Genomic DNA, 18,906 nt, shown 5'->3' with positions numbered 1-18,906 from the left:
AGGAACCGCCCTGCGGTGCACGACGGTGTCGAGGTGGAGGCTGGCTTCCAGGTTTCTGTGATTACACTTCCAAACCCGCCACCTGTTTTTATATCAAGTTCAGGTTGTCTAACACAACAGTTCTCAGCTAGAGGTGGACGTGAAGAGTGCCATGAGAAAGACACAGGGAAGAAACATGTGTTCACCAAATGCCAGGCCAACAGCAGGCCAATGCCAAGATTCCCCCGCCCCCAAAAGGCTTTCCGGGCCCATCTGGAAGGTCCGACCCGACCTGAGGCCCCCCCTCCCACCCCCCCCCCCCCGGTTTCGGGGCATCCAGGCCCCCCTCCCTCTCTCAGTTTGAGAGTGCTAGCGTGCTCACCAGGCAGGTGGAAGAGGGAGGGCGGTGGGAAGTCGTGCCTGCGCCGACTCCTCGCAGAGAGTGCAGAGCCCCGAGCGCCTGCCAGGCCGGCCCGCCTGCTGCCGCCCTCGGCCCGTAGATGTCACACTGGCGCCCAGGGCTCCGCCTGCTCCCGAAACTGCTCCCCTGGCCGTGCTCCCAGGTGGCTGGTGACTTTCACAATCCTCTTCCCCACCCAACTCCAGGAATTCATTCCTGGCTCCTGCAGGGTGAGACCGGGAGGCCTTCACCTCACGTGGCGAAAGGCCGTTGCAAAGTGCAGGCCTCAGGGACAAGGCGGTCACATGCTCAGGACTGCTGGAAAGAAACACTAGGCCAGGCCAGGCTGGACAGGCACTGTCCCAGCCACCCCTGACTCCTTTCCCCTCAAGCCTGTCCACTGACCTCCGGGGGCACGGGTGTGGGGACCAGGGCTCCGTGCGGGCCTCCCTGTCATGCCCAGAGCCCCATGAAACGGCCACCTGATGTGCTTGCTGCTGGGTTCTGGTGACTATTTTTGTATTTATGCGGATTACTCCTACGACCGCTTCCTTAGATTTTTACTAGGGTTAGCCATGCAATTCTACTATATGCCTTTCGAACATCTGTAAGTAGATGGTATCGGCACAGGTTTTCCTTTTACTTTTGTGCAGTGAACTGTTAACATGACATTGAGCACTTACTGTGCACCAAGGCCTGCGCTCTGACCCTTCCCACCATTATATGCCATCTCCTCCCGGCGCCGACCCCGCTCAGCGCCACTGCTCTGCCCTGCTCACTTCACAGACGGGGGGCTGAGCCAGTCCGCCCCGGTCAGAGTCCGTGGGCGCAGCGCGGGCACACACCGCGCCCGCGGCCTGGGCCGAGCCCCCTCCAGCCGGCCCAGCTCCTCGCCGGAGGCAGTCTTCGTGCTTCTGGGAGAAACCCTACCCAGCCACGGAGAATGAGTCTTTTAATATACCACTATATTCAAATTATCATTTATGCAGAAATGTTGCAAATATATATATACATACATACAGAGTGGGGCAAAAGTAGGTTTACAGTCCTTCATATGGAAAATAATACAATAATTAATAAATAGCAACATGAGAACCAACTCTGTGTTTCACATACTCAGAACAGCAAACCTACTTTTACCCCACCCTGCGTGTGCAAGCGCGTGTGTGTGTGTGTGCGCGTGAAAACAGACATCTGCACACACCCACATAACAGGAAATCAGCCTGTGGTCTTCTCTAGACCACCCATGAAACAGGAAACCTAAAATAAACACTATAAATAAAGAGACACCTTTGACCACATAAAAACCTTTAAATGTGACAGATAAAGACACCAACACAAAGCACAAACCAGCTACAGAAACAAAGGCGGGGGCAGGGCACACGGGCAATACACACAGCAGAGGGAGTGCGGCCCAGCACGCAAAGGTCTCCTATGGCTGAAAAGAAAAACATCCAACAGGGGGAAAGAATGGACAAAGGGTATGGACACAGAAACCAGAGAAAAAGCAGCACAAGTGGCCCGTACGCATGTGAAATGATGCTCAACTCCACCGGTACTCTGGGAAATACGATTAACATGACCCTGAGGTAGCGTTTCACCCATCAGACTGGCACAGAACTCTGGCGCTGGGGGAGGTGCCCAGACAGGGCGCAGCCTCACACCACTGGCCTGAGGCTGTCCCGCCACGGGGCTCACGCAGTTGGATCCGGGGTCGGACTACCTGGAACCGCCGCCCTGGAGAGCTCTCCCGGGCATGGCACACGTGCGGGTGTTCAGTTGTTCCTCCGCTCACGCGGCAGCAAACACCTACAACAGGCAGAGCACGGCCAGAGCCTCGGCCTCAGGGCGCTCCCAGCCGGGAGAGCGTACACCGGAGGGAAGTGAGACAGCCGGCCGGCCGGCCGCCGAGTGAGGCCGCAGCGAGCCCTTCCTGTCCCTGCAGCGTGCGCCGGGGTCGGTGGGAGCCTGGGGGGGGGCTGGGGAAGGCTCCGCCACAGCAGCCCGGGGTGCTGGGCGGGAGGGTTATCGCCGCTCTGCTGTGTAGACACTTTCTGTTCCGCTTGGCGTGAGCACATGGTAACAACTGCAGCAGCCTGCCACTTCGAGAATCTAATAAAGAAAACCGCAAACAACTCTTGTTTACACACAACAAAGGAGGAGCACAAGGTCCACACGAAGCTGGTGGCAGAGCCCAGAGCCTACCCTCTGCCGCCGAGCCACGGGACAGGCCGAGCGGGGCTCTTGGCTCTCAGGTGACCCACCGCTCCCCCACCTGAGTCCGCCCACCGCGCCGGGCGGACACAGGAAGGCTCCCAGGCCCATGCGGGCAGCAGGTTTCGGGAGGCAGTCTGGCAACATTTCTTGAATTCCTATCATAGTACGTCTTGATCTCCTGTGGATGATTGCTATGCTGTTTAGCTTCCAGGAGTTCAGGCGGACTCACGGGAGAGACAAAGTCCACTCGCTCCTGGAGGCACCTGGCCCTTGGTTAACGTGTCACCCCACCTCACGGGGCACTCTACGAAGCATGTCTGAGAGGGCCGCTCCTTGCCCGGTGCCCATGCCTCCTCCTCCTCCTCCTCCTCACAGCATTCCAGCTGCGCCTTGGGGAATCCGCCCTGCCCCACCCCTCTGGCACAGTCTCCCTCTCCTGGCCCTGATGCAGGCTCCCCCCGAGTCTGTGGGGCCGCCCGCTCCCTGTTCCAGGAAGTGCTTCTGTGCGCAGGTCAGCTTAGGACAACAGAGCCACCCGGCTCCGCTGTGTCCTGACTGTGAGGAGCGCTGTCCTTCCTGACCAACCCCCTGCACAGGGCACGGGGCACGGGGCACCCGCAGCTGGGAGCGCCGGCCACGCCGCTACAGCAGACCCGGGCACGGGCACTGGGGACCCGCGCCCACGTGCTTACCGATTCTCCCTGCAGAAGAAGACCCGACCAGGCACGGAGAGGAGTGAACGGCCCAGGCAAACGCCTGCTCCTCGGGAGTTCTCTGACCCGTTCCTGCCGGGAGCACGTGCTCCCTCCACCGGCGTCTGCCCCTCTGAACGTGTGTTGGAGTTAGGGGGACACGGATGTCGCCCCGCTAGGCCGCACGCTTCTGAGAACGGAACCGCTGTCTAATTTCCTGAAGGACCCCGGGGTGCAGGGAGCGCCCGGGGCACAGAGACCCACGCAGAGCCCAGGGCGCCGAACAGGGCATTTATGCCTAACCTGTTTATGCCAGCTGCGCACACAGGTACAGGTGTGTTCATAAATATACACACACACACACACACACACACGACGATATAAATCTATGGGAAAAGCACACAGTTGTTTGTATGACAACTACAAGTTGCTAAAACTCTAAAAACTCCTTTTAAAACCCTAACTAAACTGTAGGTGTGGGTAAGACAGGTAAGACACGTGTAATGAAATGGGCGAACATTTGTGAAAGTCTAGGGTTCCGCAGCACAGGCTGCCTCGCGCAGCCCCGCTCTCCGTGCTCTCCAGGCAACAGCCGAGCAGCGACACAGTGAGGGAACGGCGGGTGCAGTGCGTGGAAGGAAACAACAGAAATTCCGACCAGCAGATTCGAAGTTTAAAAAAAGGTCAACAGAAGACTGGCATAGGAGACAGATGGATGTTCTTTAAGTTAAAAATAAAATGCCTAAACTCTGTGTTGATTTTTATGATTCCTGTTCTACCCAGCTTCTTCAGGTAACTGGCTGCTGGCCAGTCTCAGCCCCGTGAAACAAACTCTGAGTGACCACGGGTCAGGGGTCCCGTCCAGCCCTGGGGCCAGCACTGCCTCAGGGAAAATAAGCAAACGGGAGACTCAGCCGAGCGAGCGATGCGCAGGCTGTGGGACTCAGCACTTAGTGGGGCCCTAGAACGTTCTCCCCTGCCAGCGGTGAAAACACAGCCGCCCCGGCTGCTGCGGCTCAGCGGGCTGGGCGTTGTCCCCCAAAGGGAAAGGTCACGGGTTCAACCCCCAGTCAGGCACGTGCCTGGGCTGTGGGTTGGGCCCCTGTCAGGGCGTGTCGGGGAGACGCGTGACTGATGTGTCTCTCACATCGACGTTCCTCTCCCTCTTGCTCCCTGCCGTTCTCTCCCTCTAGAAACAAATAAATAAAATCTAGAAAGAAAGACAGACAGAGGGGGTGGGGGGGGGGAGAAAGCTAGCTGTATATTCTGCCTAAAGACCAGGGCAAATTTTAAAAGCACCTGATTCAGAATTCCCACTCTCTAAGCTAGAGGAAAACCCCAGGTGTCCCTGAAGGTGCTGTGAGGTTGACGTGTGCACCTAACGCCACTCAGCCCCCACCTCCAGCTCTCTCCAAGCTGAACCTGGAGATAAAGTGAGAAACCGCCCCACCAGGGACAAAAGCATGTGGACGGCTGGTCAGCTGCACCTGTGGGAGATGGCCCCCAGCGGAAAACCCCTCCCTTTCCTCGGTGCTGCAGAGCGTCGGGGAGCAAGCAGCAAAGCAGCCCGGAGGAAACGGAAATTGCATTCCGCTCTCTTCACCTGCGCCCAGAGGTTGCGAAGCTTCAGCCTATCTGACTGCCACAAGATGAACCCGACCCGGGCGGGACCGGGCACCTCTCCATCACAGGGACACGGGTCTCCTCCCCTTGGCACAGTGACAATGCCACCGATTCAACAACAAAGAGGTTGTGAAGCCAAGCAGTGGGGGCTGCTTCAAAAGAGACAACTGCCTGCCCCCCAAAAGCAAGGGAGGGGGGCGGCTGCAGAGCAAAAGTGGGGCCAGCACTCCAGTATTGCCCCACCTCAACCCCAGAGGGAGGTAACAGGTGGGTTTGTTCTGTTTGGTGACCAAAGGTCAGAGAACCAGCTGCTTCCTATAAAACACGAGACCAGGAAGTGTGCGGGACAGCCAGGACCAGAGACAGGCCCTCTCCTCCCGGCTGCACACCCCTCGGGACGGGGCGCTCACCCCCAGATGCAGGCCGGGCTCCACACTCCTCGCTCTGAGGCCTACAGGTGGGAGCTCTTGGAGGCCCCCACAGCTTCCCTGCCCTCCACATCCAGACCCCGATGGAGGGCTGGGCAGGGTTGCCCTTCACTAACCAGCACCCCAACCAGCCACACGTGAAGGGCCTGGAGCAGAGGCAACGCCCCTCGGTGTCAGGTGCTAGCACCTCACTATGAGTCAAGACCGACAGCCACAGGCCCAAAAGCAGGCGGAGGCCCTGCCACCTCCTGGGACGCTGCAGCACAGCTGAAGGAGGCAGAGCTGCCCCGCCCCCTTTGCGAGTGAAGGGGAAGAAGAATAAACACTTGCCCGCGGGCACAAGGTCACGAAGCTGTGCCCAGGGAGGCCAGGAGCCCAGCGTGGAGCCACACTCCCTCAGCCTAAGGGCAGACCACATGGCTGCCCGCCCATCTGGACGGAAACGGCCCCTCCCACCCTCCTCAGCTGCAGCCACGTCCCCAGCCTGGGCGGCACCCCACCCGCAGAGGCACAGAAGGGTCACTGTCCCCTCACCGTCCCCTCTGGAAGTGGGGCGCTGCCCAGAACCCGTCCAGCAGAAAGTCCCTGAAGGCCCAGGGCAGAGGGACAGACCATGTGAAGTCCCAGCAGGCGTCTCCTCGCCCCTTTCTCGCTAGCGGCCCAGGGGCAGCGCCTCGGCCATCGGTGTCTCGGTCCGCACACGGAACAAAGCAAGGCCAGGCCGTGCTCGGCTGACGCACACAGTAAACAGTCACCAAACAGAAGAGATTCGTGTGCCGGGAGCCGTAACTCCCAGACCTTTGGGTTTCACTAACTACAAATTTCCCCCAAAATTTGGGGGACTTTTCAACAAACAATCGGATAGCCATAGGAAAGAAAAAAATGAACTTCATCCGCACTTTACACCGTGCACAAAAAATAAAATGGATCACAGACCTCAACGTGAAACCTGAAACTGTAAAATGTCTACAAGAAGACGTGACCTTGGATTAGGCAAAGATCTTGGCTACAACGCCACCCACGGCAGCACGGACACGGAAGAACAAAATGACCGGCAAACGTTTCGCACTCCAAAGACCACGGTAAGAGAATGAAAAGACAAGCCGGACGCCAGGAGAAATACTCGCCAACCGCGTGCCCGACAGAGGACTTCACTCGGAGTGCGGCAGAACCCGCGGTCCCCCACGCACGGTTCGGTAGAAATCAGACTTCGGCCGGGGGGGGGGGCGAGTGGCACTCCTTGGTGAGGCTGGGCAGTGGCCACAGCTCCCAGGCAGCCACGGGATCACAATCCCGGGGTGAACGACAGACCCCTGACTGTGTCAGAGGACCCCGCCCGGCCGGCAGCTGGCGCGAGCGCCCCAAGCGCGGTGTGGCGGGCCGGGCTGAGCCGGGTGTTGGGCGGGGTGGGGGTGTTCAGTGGGTTTTCAACGTGGGATGTTCTCGATTCATGATGGGTTTATCGGGATATAACCCCATCATAAGTCCAGGAGCAGCTATAATGAAGTAAACAACCCAATGTTCTAAGTGGACAAATGGTTTGAATGAGTAGTTCACCAAGGAAGACATACAGACAACAAACAAGCACAAGAAAGATGCTCAGCGTCATCAGCCGTCAGCGAAACGCCCGTTAACACCACAGTGAGACACCACGGCAGACCCACCCGAGGGGCGCAAAGGAGGCGACCGACCTGGCCACGCGCCGGCGCGGACCTGGAGTTAACCAGGTCTCCCACTCAGGGCTGGCAGCTGGCGGGGGGCGGGGGGGGGGGCCGGGGCGCGGCCACGGGGCTCTCGCGCTTCCCCAGGGCAGCGGAGGGCGGGTGTCCGTGCAAGGATTTGCACGCGAACGTTCAGGGCAGCTCTGTTCGCACGCACCAGCCCCGAGCGACAAGCAGCCTGTGCCCGCCAGCCGCGAAAGGGTACGTCGCTACATGAATGAATCTCAAACAGCACTGCCGCGTGAAAAAGCCAGGCGACAAGAAGCACACACCGCGTGACTCAATGTGTGTAAAACTCTAGGGAGCACAAGCTGACCCGCAGGGACGGGAAGCGGATACGCACTCACCCGGCGGAGTGAGGAGGGCAGGCCACTCGGAGGGGCAGTGGCTGTGTTCGTGATCTTGGCCATGGTGTTGGTGGTTTAACGGGTGTATTCACATGACCAGTCTTATCAAAGTGTACACTTTAAATACGTGCAACTAATTATCTGCTCATTGCACTCGATGAAACCATGAAATCCTGGAGGAAAACTCTATAAAGCCACTAACGTTTTATTTTGTCTAAGAATACTCTTAAAAATGACCGGCTCTCGTCAACACACCCGCACCAAAGGACATTTTAAAACTGAGAGACACAAAGGTCACGACTCTGTACGGAAAGAGAGCTCTTCCCAAGAAAAGGCGGTTTCTAACCTGTTAGCACGGCACGGTCACCCCGTCCTTCCCTTCCTCACGTGGGTGGGAACGCCGTGTCAGGCCAGCTCTCCCGGCCCTCCGGGCGGGGCACGGCCACAGCCCCTCGGCCCCCCCCCCCCCCCCGCAGCTGCCCCGCCGTCCCCGCCTCCAACCTGGCGGCCCCTCCCAGGGGCGGGCACCCCAGCGCCCGCAGCGCCCAGGCGGCCACGCGTGCCATGGGACACTGCGGCTGGGGCCCCAGACCCTGCGCCCCTGCCCTCCGGGAGGACAAGACGTCCCAGTGAGAACATGCCCGGAGCACAGCTGTGCCGCTGAGGCAGTGACCTGACTTGTGTCCAGAAGGGCCGTTCACCCCAGAGCCAGGGCGGCTGTGCCCTGCTGCAGGGGAAGTTCCACCTGTCGTCACAGCTGTTCTCTGAGAACCTTCCAGGCGAAGTCCACGGAGCCACCACGGAAATAAAAGCGAGCTCTGAAAGCACCGTGATGTAGCTAGCTGGACTCCTCCTGATACGGTGCCAGATGCTAACAACATCCAAAGGACCTCAGGCAGCCAAGCCCTAGAAGGAGACTCGGGGGAAAAGGCTCAGGGCGAGCGGCCCTCCTCCCTCCTCCGTGCGGCGGGGTTGGTGGGGAGCACGGCTGAGCAGGGGCTGGGCCTGCGCGGGAACCCACCCCCCATGCCCCAGCTGCCCACACCGGGAGACGCCTCCACCTCTCTGGGGCAGCAGGGTGCGGCAGTCCCCGGCCCTCCTGGGGACGCCCCAGCCTGCACACCCCAGCTCCATCCACACACACACACACACACACACACACGCCCTGCGCACCGCCACCATCCGGCCGCCTCTCGGACCGAGGCGTGTGCGGACGGAGGCACTGCCCCGCCCCAGAGGGGCCAACCGGGGGAGGGGCCGACACAGACTTGTAAGTGGGCTAGGGGTCACCGGGACAGGAACCGAGGCCTCGGTCCCTGCGCAGGGCCCAGGGGTGGGGCACAGGTTTCAGCAGGCACCGCCCTCAGCCTGCAGACCCTCACCCCCCGGGGAGGGCAGCCTGAGAAGAGGGCCCAGGGCAGGGGGCCCACGTGGCACACCCGTCCTGGGGCCACGGTCCCGCAGCCAGGGGAAGGGGCCACAGCAGCCCCCCACCCACTCAGAAACCCTCCCCTGTCGGCCACCTCACCCCCCACCCCCACCATCCCCATCGTGCTGGACTTCACACCTGGACCCCCCCGGCCCCGCCTCAGCCCTTCGGACTGCCAACTGCGCTCGGAATGCCTCCCAGCCCCTCTCAGGACCTGGCTTCCAGCCGCCCGCCCCTGGAAACGTGACAAAAGAACTCCCCGCTCCCAGCCGCGGGCCTCTGCGGACGCCACCGCCCAGGAAGCCCGACTGGACACTGCCCGCCGCGTTAGCAGGGGGCCGGCCGAGCGGACGCAGGCCGAGCGCTCGGTCCCCCCCCACCCCACCGCCCCCGGTGAGGGCTGGCTGGGGAGGGACTGGGCCCCGGCTTTCGTCACGTTTCAGAGTCACTCCCCAAGTGCAAGTTCTAAGGGAAGTGGTGGCCAGCCCTGGGATTCTGGGAGCAGAGCTGCGACGCCCTGAAATGAAAAATAAACACTTCGGGGCTGGAGGAGGGGGTCAGCGAGCAAACCTGCAGCCCGACCAACACCGCCGTCACGGCAGGGCTGGGCCAGGGTCGCGAGTGCCGTTCCCTCCACTCGCAGCAGAGGACACAAAGCTCTCAAAGCAACTTTTCAGGAAGCCGCTCCTGCCCAGCGGGCAGTGCCTGGAGAGTTAAAACAAGGACACAGCTGTCCGGCTGGGACAGCAGGGTGCGCGTGAGCCGCCTCAGCCCCGCGCGGAGAGATGCCCACTTCCAGCGCCATGCACGAGGCAGTGCCTTGGGACCGAGGGCGGGACAGGCAACCCTGCTAACAGCAAATGCACGCACTTGGCAACCTCGAGTGTCTACACAGTCTGCCCCATCGAGCGAGGTCTGTTCCGCTCGGGTTTCCCTCCCCAACAGCACAATTTGATGGGATTGTCGGGTAAATGTTAAATTTCTGACCGCAACGGGACCCAGTCTGAGGGTGGAGGTGGCCAGGATGAAACGGTCAGCTAATTGTTCATGGGCACCCCGGTGAGGCCCTCGGGCCCGGCCTGCGAGCTCCACGCCGGGTGGCACCCTGCCCCGCTGAGGCCTGTCCCCGGCCCTCTCCGCGCCCAGCTTCCACCTGCAAAGGCGTCGCAAGGGGAAGTGTGACCGTGCACGGGGAAGCAGGGCACCCGGCACAAAGTAAGCCTCCGCAAGTATTACATTTTAAAGGAATCGTCATGACACTGATGGTGAAGCCAAAAACCAGTTCAAGAAGGTGGGAGCCGCAGGGGAACCGGGAGGCTGGCAGCGCGCCCAGCCCCAGGCCGGGCGCGCCGAGGCCGCCCTCCCTGCACGCTGGGACAGGACGTCTGAGCACGCTCTGCCGCCCGCCCCCTCCCCCACCAGAAACTAAGGTCTCGTGCTGTGCCCCTGCGAGGGCCGCGGTGCCCAGAACCGTGCCTGGCACACGGCGTGCAAGCATTTGTTGAGTGAGCGAATGGGGATTTATGAACCTGTCAGACTTGCACTTGGATGTCTGTGGCCACCTTGGCGGGGAGAGAGTCCATTCTCACGACACTCGGAAGGAGATCTGAGAGCCAAGCACAGGCCAAGAAACGCTGCTGGTCCTGCCCGTGGGTCTCGGCACGCCAAGGGCCCAGGCTCGGCGAGCAGGGCAGGGAAAGCCCGGAGCCCAGCACTGCAAAGGGGAGAGCTCTCCAGAAAAGAGAAGCTTCCCAGGCTGGCCTCCGTGGAACCACCGCCCCAGCCCCGGGCAGGCCCAGCCTTTGGTCTGCGGTCCAGACGCCCAGACGCGGCAGTGTGCTCTGCACCGGAGCCCCAGTGAACGAGGGGGCAGGATCTGTTGCAACCACCCCGCACCACGAAAGCCCCCAGGACGGACAGGCGAGCGGCCAGAGAGGCGAAGGGCCCGCAGAATTCCTTCGAGGCCCCTCCGATGTAACTGCCGTCTTCGCTCCCATGGGGGCCTCGGACACTCCTCCTTTTGAACCGGGTATGACCTCTGAACTCCCAACCTTGCTTTCAGTTCACGGCTCAGCCTAGCCCCACTGGTGACTCTGTCTCCCCAACGTGCCCTGACCTGCGAGGCATGCAGCCGTCGGACAGACACAAGGACAAGAAGAGGGCAGCAAGAAACCTCTCCTGAACTCTCCCCACAAAAAAAGACTCTTTTTTAGGTCCTGAGGTCCCCAGCTGCCTAGAGGATGACATCTCCAGCATTCCGTGACTGAAGAGGTCAAGATGACAAAAGGTAAGTATAAATTCAAATTTGAAAATGAACTGGCATTTTCCGTCATCACAATCACAGCGCTGTTGACACGCAGTGACACGTAAATGGAGTGCGCGTGTGTGCACGGGGGCGGTAAAAAGTCCATCCACGGACAGTGCCTAATGGGCACAGTCCGGAGTGGGCTGTCCCTCTGCCACCAGCCCTGGTGTCCCGGGGAGCCAGGGTCCCCACGGAGGGCCGGCGGTGCCCTGACGGGAGACCCGAAGGCAGACCTGGGTCTGAGGGGTTGTTGAGCTCCCGTGTGCCTGTTTCCTCAACCGTGAAGGGGGGGGTCAAAGAGGCACGTGGCAGGATGGTGGGGGGCTCAGAGGCACACCAGTGGCTGCACTGCACGGGGCTCTCGAGGTGCAGTACTGCCCCATGGGCAGGGCACGCAGTCCTATCCCCGCCCCCGCTGCGGAGGCCCAGAGACGGAAGCACAGGGAGAGGCAGCAGCTGGCCCAGGGCCGGTGGGGGGTGGGGGGGGGCAGGATTCGAGCCTGCAGGGCTCCTCGCGTACTCAGGCCGCTGCGTGCCCCTGCAGCACCCATCCCACTGCCCCAGACAGGGCTCTCCTACAGGGGAAAGCCACCTGGGTCCCAGGGCAGGGCCCCTGAAGCCGGCCCCCCAGAACAGACCAAGGGCCCGGGGAAGCGGGCTGCACAGCCCTTGTGGATGCTGGCAACTTGCCACCTCCCGGGCAGGGAGGGGAAGTCCCCTCCTCCCCCCAGCAGTTCCACGGGCTGACGGCGTCTTCCAAGAACGGGGCTCCACCCCTCCAGTCACATGGCGGACGCTAAAGTTTCGTAAGGCACGGATTTCAAGGGTTTTTTCACCTGTCTTTGCTTACTAGCAAGAGCGCATGTTATTTCCAAATATTTCTAAATTCCATGAACCTGCAGGTGCCTGGTAGACTTTGTAAACCAAAAAGCACCGATCAAAAAAGCAATTCTGGAGGTGAGCACCGACTCCCAGGCCCACACCTACAAGACTGAAGAGGAAAGAAAGAAATCCAAAAGGAAATAAAAGCAGCATCAAAGGTCACACGACAAATGGTGAGTCTGAAACTGACTCCATCAGCCACCGCCCTCCGTTTCCATCAAAGGGGGCATTCCACAGCGCTCCCACGGCCCAGTCGCATTCACTTTTTCCATGACTGCAGGGGCAGGGAAAGAGGGAAGCCAAGAGCCTGTGCCTCTGGGGTCTGGTGGTCACCACCCAGCTCGGCTGAGAAACCCTGAGGTCGTCCACCCAGCCCCTGCCACGGCCGTCACCACGCACACAACCAACAACTCTGCCAGTTGCCTAGGCAACGGCCAACCTAGACATGTTTAGGCATTTGTGGAAACCAGGGCAAAGTACAATTTCCACACTTGTGATAAAAACGCAGACTGCCGAGCACAGAGCACGGCATTACTCTAGAGTTTGGGTTTATTGACAGAATAAACACGGGTGGGGAGGGGAAGCAGGAAGCCAGGCAGCACCCAGCCGGGGCGCCGCAGCCTGGCCGGCCCCGCGGCGCTGGCACCAGAGACCCGCTGTGCCTGGGAAACAGAACTCCTATTATGCTTCTGTGTCGGTTGCGGTTATTTCCTCTTATTTCCACCTTGCTGTGTAATAATGTCCTTTGTTTTATTGTGAACGTCAGCCTTTCTCAGCCAGTATAAGAGGAACCAAGAAAAGAGTTTTTGTCCATGGTGAGGCCAGAGGACTAAAGGGGAAGCAGCCCTTGGGGGTTCAGAGGGTGCAGGGGGTGCAGGGGGCGGGGGCTTGACGGAGGAGCAGATGGGGTCCGAGGGCACCCAAGGGCGGGGACCGGGGCTCAGAGCTGAGGCCTGCCTGCTGCCCCCCACCCGGAGCCCCTCGGCGTCCCTGCTAAGCATGCTTCACTGTGCAGACCCTGGAAGATGAGCGCCCAGGAAAAGGGGACCCCACTCGGTCTGAGGGTGAATACCCGAGGGACAGTGGAAGCTGAAAAAGCCAGCCAGCCCACGGAGAAGAAACACGGTGAAGGACACCGTGGCTCAGGACAGAAAACAAACAAGCCAGCAGAACGCCAGGGAGAGGAAGCACCGGCACGACGCACCCCCCGCTGTGCTCTCGGAGCCGCCCGCACAGCGGGGCCGGAACGGCCCGAGACCGCCTCTCCGAGCCGGGCAGGTGGAACCCGAGGGTGCCAGGATGGCCCCCGGCCTGCCCGCTGGCGAGCGGCGCGGCCAACAGCCTTGCCCAGACTGTCCTGGCGTGCAGACGGGGGGTGAAGGAAGCAAGAGCCCCTTCTAACAGGGGTGTCCAGCCTCCCGACGTCTCGGAGCCACGCTGGAAGACGAGGAGTTGTCTTGGGCCGCACACTAAATACACAAACACTAATGAAAACAAAAAAGTCTCATTACGTGTTAGGTAAGTGTACAGTTTTGTGTGGGGCCACATTAACAGCCATCCTGGGCCCGGTGCGGCCCACAGGCTGCGGGCTGGACGCCCCTGCCGGACACGCCGAGGTTCAGGGCACACGGCAGCCGAGCTAATGAAGGCCCACGGCCACACACACTCGCAGCCCTGGGAACGGAGACCCTTAGCTCGGGTGGCCAATCAAGTAGAAGGGACTCTTCCACCCCGACCGATGTGGCTCCGCTGGTTGGGCATCGTTCTGCAGAGCAAAGGGTCGCCAGGTCCGTTCCCGGTCAGGGCACAGGCCTGGGCTGCAGGTCTGGTCCCCGGTCGGGGCATGTGGGAGGCAATCGGTCAATGTTTCTCTCTCACATCTATGTTTCTCTCCCTCTCTTTCTCTTTCCTTTACTCTCTCTCTAAAATAAATAAATAAATAAACCTTTAAAATAAATAAAATAGGAAGGACTTTTTCAAAGACTTTTTCTTACTTATAAAAGTAAAGCAGCCAATTCAAGTAAAATGATATCCAGAAACTTAGGAAGGAAACGTGACTCATTTAAGAAACGCTCACAAAAGTTTCTTATCTCACAGATACTTGGAAGTTTTAAAGGCCAGGGTACCTTAAAGAGAAAGAATTCCTCAGCGTTTTTACCCATAAAGAATCCAAAAAAATAAAGCCACAAGCAACAGAGCAGGCGTTCGAAACCGTCTAAGATGTGCTGACCCTTTAACCCAGCACCTCTGCTTCTGGGAATTGAACCCCAGGCACCAACTACACAGATGAAAAGTGAAAAAATGAAGTTACAAACCTCACAGCCATCCATGACGGCAAAGGAAAAGGAAGGTGGAAATAACCTACAATGTCCAGCCTGAGGGGACTACATTCATTTCGGGACAGCAACAGGGCTATGCAACCACTGAGGCTGCTTAAAGACAAAGGTAAAACACAAAAAATACGTAAGAAATCTGAGCAACACAATCGCAGCGACACGGACCAGCGACAAGGCGACGGCGTGTGCGGTCAGGGTGGGCTTCAGAGCCCCTCCCCGCTCGGCACCCGGACGGCCCGGGACCGAGCTCAGGACGGCACCACCTGCAGCGTCCTCACGCTCCAACTGGTAACCGTGGAGGTGGACAGAGGCAGGCCACCTGCCTGGCCTCTTCTGAGCCGTGGAACAAAGTTGGCAGTTAGCAGGGGGCAGCTACTGCTTCCAAGATACGTAATAAACCCCTTTGTGTGTGGAAGGTAAAATACAAAGTGTGTTCTTTACTCAGAAAACTCTGTTTTGTTTAAAGATTTTATTTATTTATTTTTAGGAGGGGGGAGGGGAAAAGAGAGGGAGAGAAACATCAATGTGTGGTTGCCTCTCGCACTCCCCCTACTGGGGACCTGGCCTGCAACCCAGGCACGTGCCCTGACTGGGAATCGAACTGGTGACCCTTTGGTTCTCAGGCCAGCGCTCAATCCACTGAGCCACACCGGCCAGGGCAGAAAACTCTATTTTCTATGTTGTAGCTTCAATAGTTAAAAAACTTAAAAGACAAGAGAGGGGAGAAAAAGCTTTCTGACACAAAAATGACAATTCTCACAAGCACGAAAACAACCCTCTACTCTAGTTTACCTGCATAATCTCCACTTGACATCACAATGTCATCAAAACGAGACCTTTCCCAACTCTGCGGGGTGCAGTGCAAAATCGGGGCTCTGCAGAAAGGGACTCCCTGCCCCCTTGACTGCCTGCTCTGAATGAGCGCAGGACACCTTCCTGAAGGCAGTGAGCGAGCGGCAGGTGAGGCAACCGCGCTGCTCCCAAGGCGGCGTGGGACCCCGCTGCTCCCCCTTGCGGGCGGGGGCCGGCCGGCAGCGGGAGAGGACGGCGGACAGGGGAGCGGGGGCCCCGCGGAGACCAGCCTGACCACGCCCGGCACGTGGCTGCTAGCAGCTGCTCCCTGCCTTTATCTCTCAGCCGTGCGCACGCTGCAGACTTTCGGATTGCCTTCAGCGAGCCAGCTGCGGGCACCGGTCCTACCTTCGAGGAAGCGAAAGACCACCCAACCTGCCCTGCCTCTGTGTCCGAGAGGCGGGGGAGGGGAGAGTTCCCTCACTCAAGGCAGCAGGATAGGTGACGTGAGCTGTGGCTCTGAGCGTGACGCTGTGAAGGCCACGTCACCTCCCGGAGCTCCGGGCCACTCGCAGGAGAAGCGGACTGAGGCGACAGCGTGCAGGAATCAAGTGAGCAGGAGCGTGTAGAGCTTCTCGTCTGGCCCCTCAGAAACCTCTGCACCGGGAGGCCCATCCCAGATGGTGACCCCCCCGAGCTGCCCCACCCTCAGCCGATGACACCTTCGCTGGTGCAGAGGTCACCACGGCCTCCTCAGCTGAACCCGCCACGGCCACGCCGAAGGGCCCCCAGGCAGGCCACCCCGTCCCCCGCAGTCAGCCAGCTACCAAACCACTAATGGCAGGCCCGGAGGTCCGCGAGGGGGCCCAGCCGGCTCTGCGGTTTCTCTGCAGACCGCAGCGCACAGACTTGGCACGCTCTGTTGGCGACGATGTAATTGGGTACAGTGGAACACAGCGTAGTTTAAAACATGAAAATGTTCATGAACTCAGGTTTGGGCATCGCTTTATAATAATAAAATTCCATTCCATGGCCTGGGAAACTTCAAAACACTAGCCACAGTTTACTCCGCCTGCCGAAGACCACCGGCAGGCCCGGCAAGGACCCGGCAAACAGGCGCCCCGGGAGCTCGGGACTTGGGGTGAGGCCCATGTGGGGTCCTGGCCCACCGCCCTCAGGCGAAACCGCCAGCCCCCCGGGCCTCCCTCGTCTCCTCCTCGGGACGGTGAAGAGGGGAGCACACCAACGAGGCCGCTCCAAAAGCGAGATGAGGGCTCTGGAAAGTTCTCGGTGAACTGCAGATGCCTACACACCCCAGCTGTTCCATTTACTGGCTTTAGAGAGAGGGGGAGGGAGAGAGAGAGAAACACCAATTTGCGGTTCCCCTTATTTATGCGCTCACTGCTTGTTCTTGTACGTGTGGCCTGAAGGGAGATCAAACCCACAGCCTTGGCGTGTCGTGGCGAAGCCCCAACCGGCTGAGCCATCCAGGCGGCGCCCAAGCTGCTCATATATCGATGTATTATATACACATATAAATGACAAAATCAAGCCCTGGCTGGTGTGGCTCAGTGGACTGAGCACTGGCCTGGGAACCAAACGGCCGCTGGTTCGATTCCCAGTCAGGGCACATGCCTGGGTTGCGGGCCAGGTCCCCACTGGGGAGTGCACATGAAGCATCTACACGTTGATGTTTCTCTCCCTCTCTTTCTCCCTCCCTTCCCCTCTCTCTAAAAAATAACTAAAAATTTTTTAAACTTTTTAAGAATTATAAAATCAAGTTATTACTTAAATATGCGTTCCAAAGGTGAAAGGGCAATGGTACAGCTTAGAAAACAAGGAACTTCCCGTGATCCTGCAGCCTTAGCCTCGTGGCCGTGTGTCACTCTGGCCTTCCGCACACCTGGCTAGAGCGCACACAGCCTACAATCTGCTCTCTCACGTCTCCGCATTTCCCATGCCCTCGGGCTGCGGCACCGGCACCGGCACCGGCACCGGCACCGGCACCGGCACACACACTCCCTTCCCACGCCGAGAGCCCCTGAGCCGCAGCCAGCGTCCCGGGGCGGGCTTCCCGGACCTGTGACATTCAACTGGGGCGCAGTCCTCTGTGGGGCAGGGCCGCCCTCAAAACCCGACCGGGATATGAGCACCCCCAGGCCTGCACCCCAGCCCGGAGGACGGGCACTTGGCAGAGGTGGGAAGGACAGAGGAGAGAGGCCGCCCACAGCGCTAGGACGGGAGGGCATCCCACGCGGGGCTGGAGGCCTCGCCCACGCCAGCCAACCACCTGACAGCACCCCTGTGACTCTGAGTCACCAAAGAAAGGTCCAAATACACTCAGTAAGTATGCTGCGGCTGGAGAAAGGAATAACACATTTTTCTGATCCTCACCTGAAGATACGTTTCTTATAGACTTTAGAAAGAGAGGAAAGAGGGTGGAGAGGGAGGGAGAGAGAGGAACATCAGTCAGTCGCCTTCCGTGCACACCCGACCATGGCTGGACATGCAACCAGGCTTGTGCCCTGACCAGGAATCGAACCTGCAGCGGTTTGGTGTGTGGGACGATGCTCCAACCCCCTGAGCCACCTGGCCAGGGCGAGAATAACACGCTTTAGAAGCATTTTCAATAGAACTGGATAACACAGCATCAACTTGGGCACTTTAAGGACAGTGTATTTCGCTTCGGCAGCAAATGCACTTCAGCAGATGCGGACCGTGCACTCTGAGCCGGACCACAGCCACAGCGAGCCGGCCCCGCGGCCCAGGCCCAGGCCCAGGCCCTGGCGGTCCGTTCCGCCACCTCACACTGCCTCCCTCGGTCACGTGAGGAGGGGGCCGTCAGCACCCGTTCAGGGGGATGCTGAAGCACTTGGCCAAGGAGGACCGCACAGCTACCTAGGGGTGGAGCGGAGGCAGAGCCCAGGGCTGCGTGACCGGCGAGCACGTCACCTCCCGTGCCGCACCGCAGCGTGACCTTTCTCCTGCAGGACCAGGGGGTGGGGGGAACGTCACATGCTGGCGGCACGGGCCTGCACACACAAGCCACGCGGAAGGAGCAGCAGAACCAGGCAGCCACCGCCTTCCTAACCGAAAATGTAAATGCAGGCAAAGCAGCCGAGGCCAGACCGAGGCCAAGCCCACCCTGGAAGCCTGCTGTGCGAGTCCAGCCATGCTCCCTAGGAACGCCGGTGGCAGTCCTCGTGTCTCTGGGGACACGGTAACCTTTGTAAGAGGGAGCCACCTGGGTCACCCCTCCCCCATCTGTACCCCCGATTTCTCCAGTGGCAGCCTGCTTCTGTGCAGAGCATCAGCCTGCTGGGTCTGCTACCCCAAAGCGGTTCTTCGCTAAGGTTCGTCCTCCAGGAAGAGGCCTGGCCCAAGCTCACGTGCCAGGCGGGGCCCGCAGCCCGAACCTGCCCACCAGCCTTCCACCCCCCCATCCTCAGCAGCCCCCCTCGCACACGAAGCCACTTGCACCCACAGGTTCTTCACAGCTCTAGGCCTCTCCCTCTAGTCACTGCCACCTGGGAAACACCTGTGGACTGGCACGGCCACTCCAGTCACCTCCCTCAAGGTCAGCCCTCCGCAGTGTCCTGCGGGCAGTCAGACCGGCCCCCTTTGCCCCCCTACTTCGTACACACCCCTATTTGCCACCGTCCCGATGAAATGTGCTTGCTTCTCGGCCCGCATGCTGACCGAGCTGCCTCTGCAGAGTGCAAAGTCACCTTAACCTCAGAATCCCAGGACGGAG

At 59.8% G+C, this 18,906-nt stretch overlaps 1 protein-coding gene across 2 annotated transcripts in view; it reads right to left on the bottom strand.

The window, feature by feature from the left end:
* PACSIN2 (protein kinase C and casein kinase substrate in neurons 2) overlaps positions 1 to 18,906 on the bottom strand; it is a 92,191-nt gene that overhangs the window by 67,024 nt on the left and 6,261 nt on the right. Inside the window, exon 1 of one of the 2 annotated variants that reach the window (XM_045834877.1) lies at positions 362 to 501. The exons of the other annotated variant lie outside the window; for it this stretch is intronic. The gene's annotated coding sequence lies outside the window, so the exon portion shown is untranslated. Of the gene's footprint in view, positions 1 to 361; positions 502 to 18,906 lie in introns of those variants that run through there. 2 annotated transcript variants of the gene reach the window in all.

This window comes from Phyllostomus hastatus, unplaced genomic scaffold, assembly GCF_019186645.2.
Source record: "Phyllostomus hastatus isolate PE091 unplaced genomic scaffold, TTU_PhHast_1.1 phas_contig_198, whole genome shotgun sequence".
Taxonomy (NCBI): Eukaryota; Metazoa; Chordata; class Mammalia; order Chiroptera; family Phyllostomidae; genus Phyllostomus; species Phyllostomus hastatus.
The sequence above is the reverse complement of the archived record's forward strand: the minus strand, read 5'-3'. Positions and strand labels throughout refer to the sequence as shown.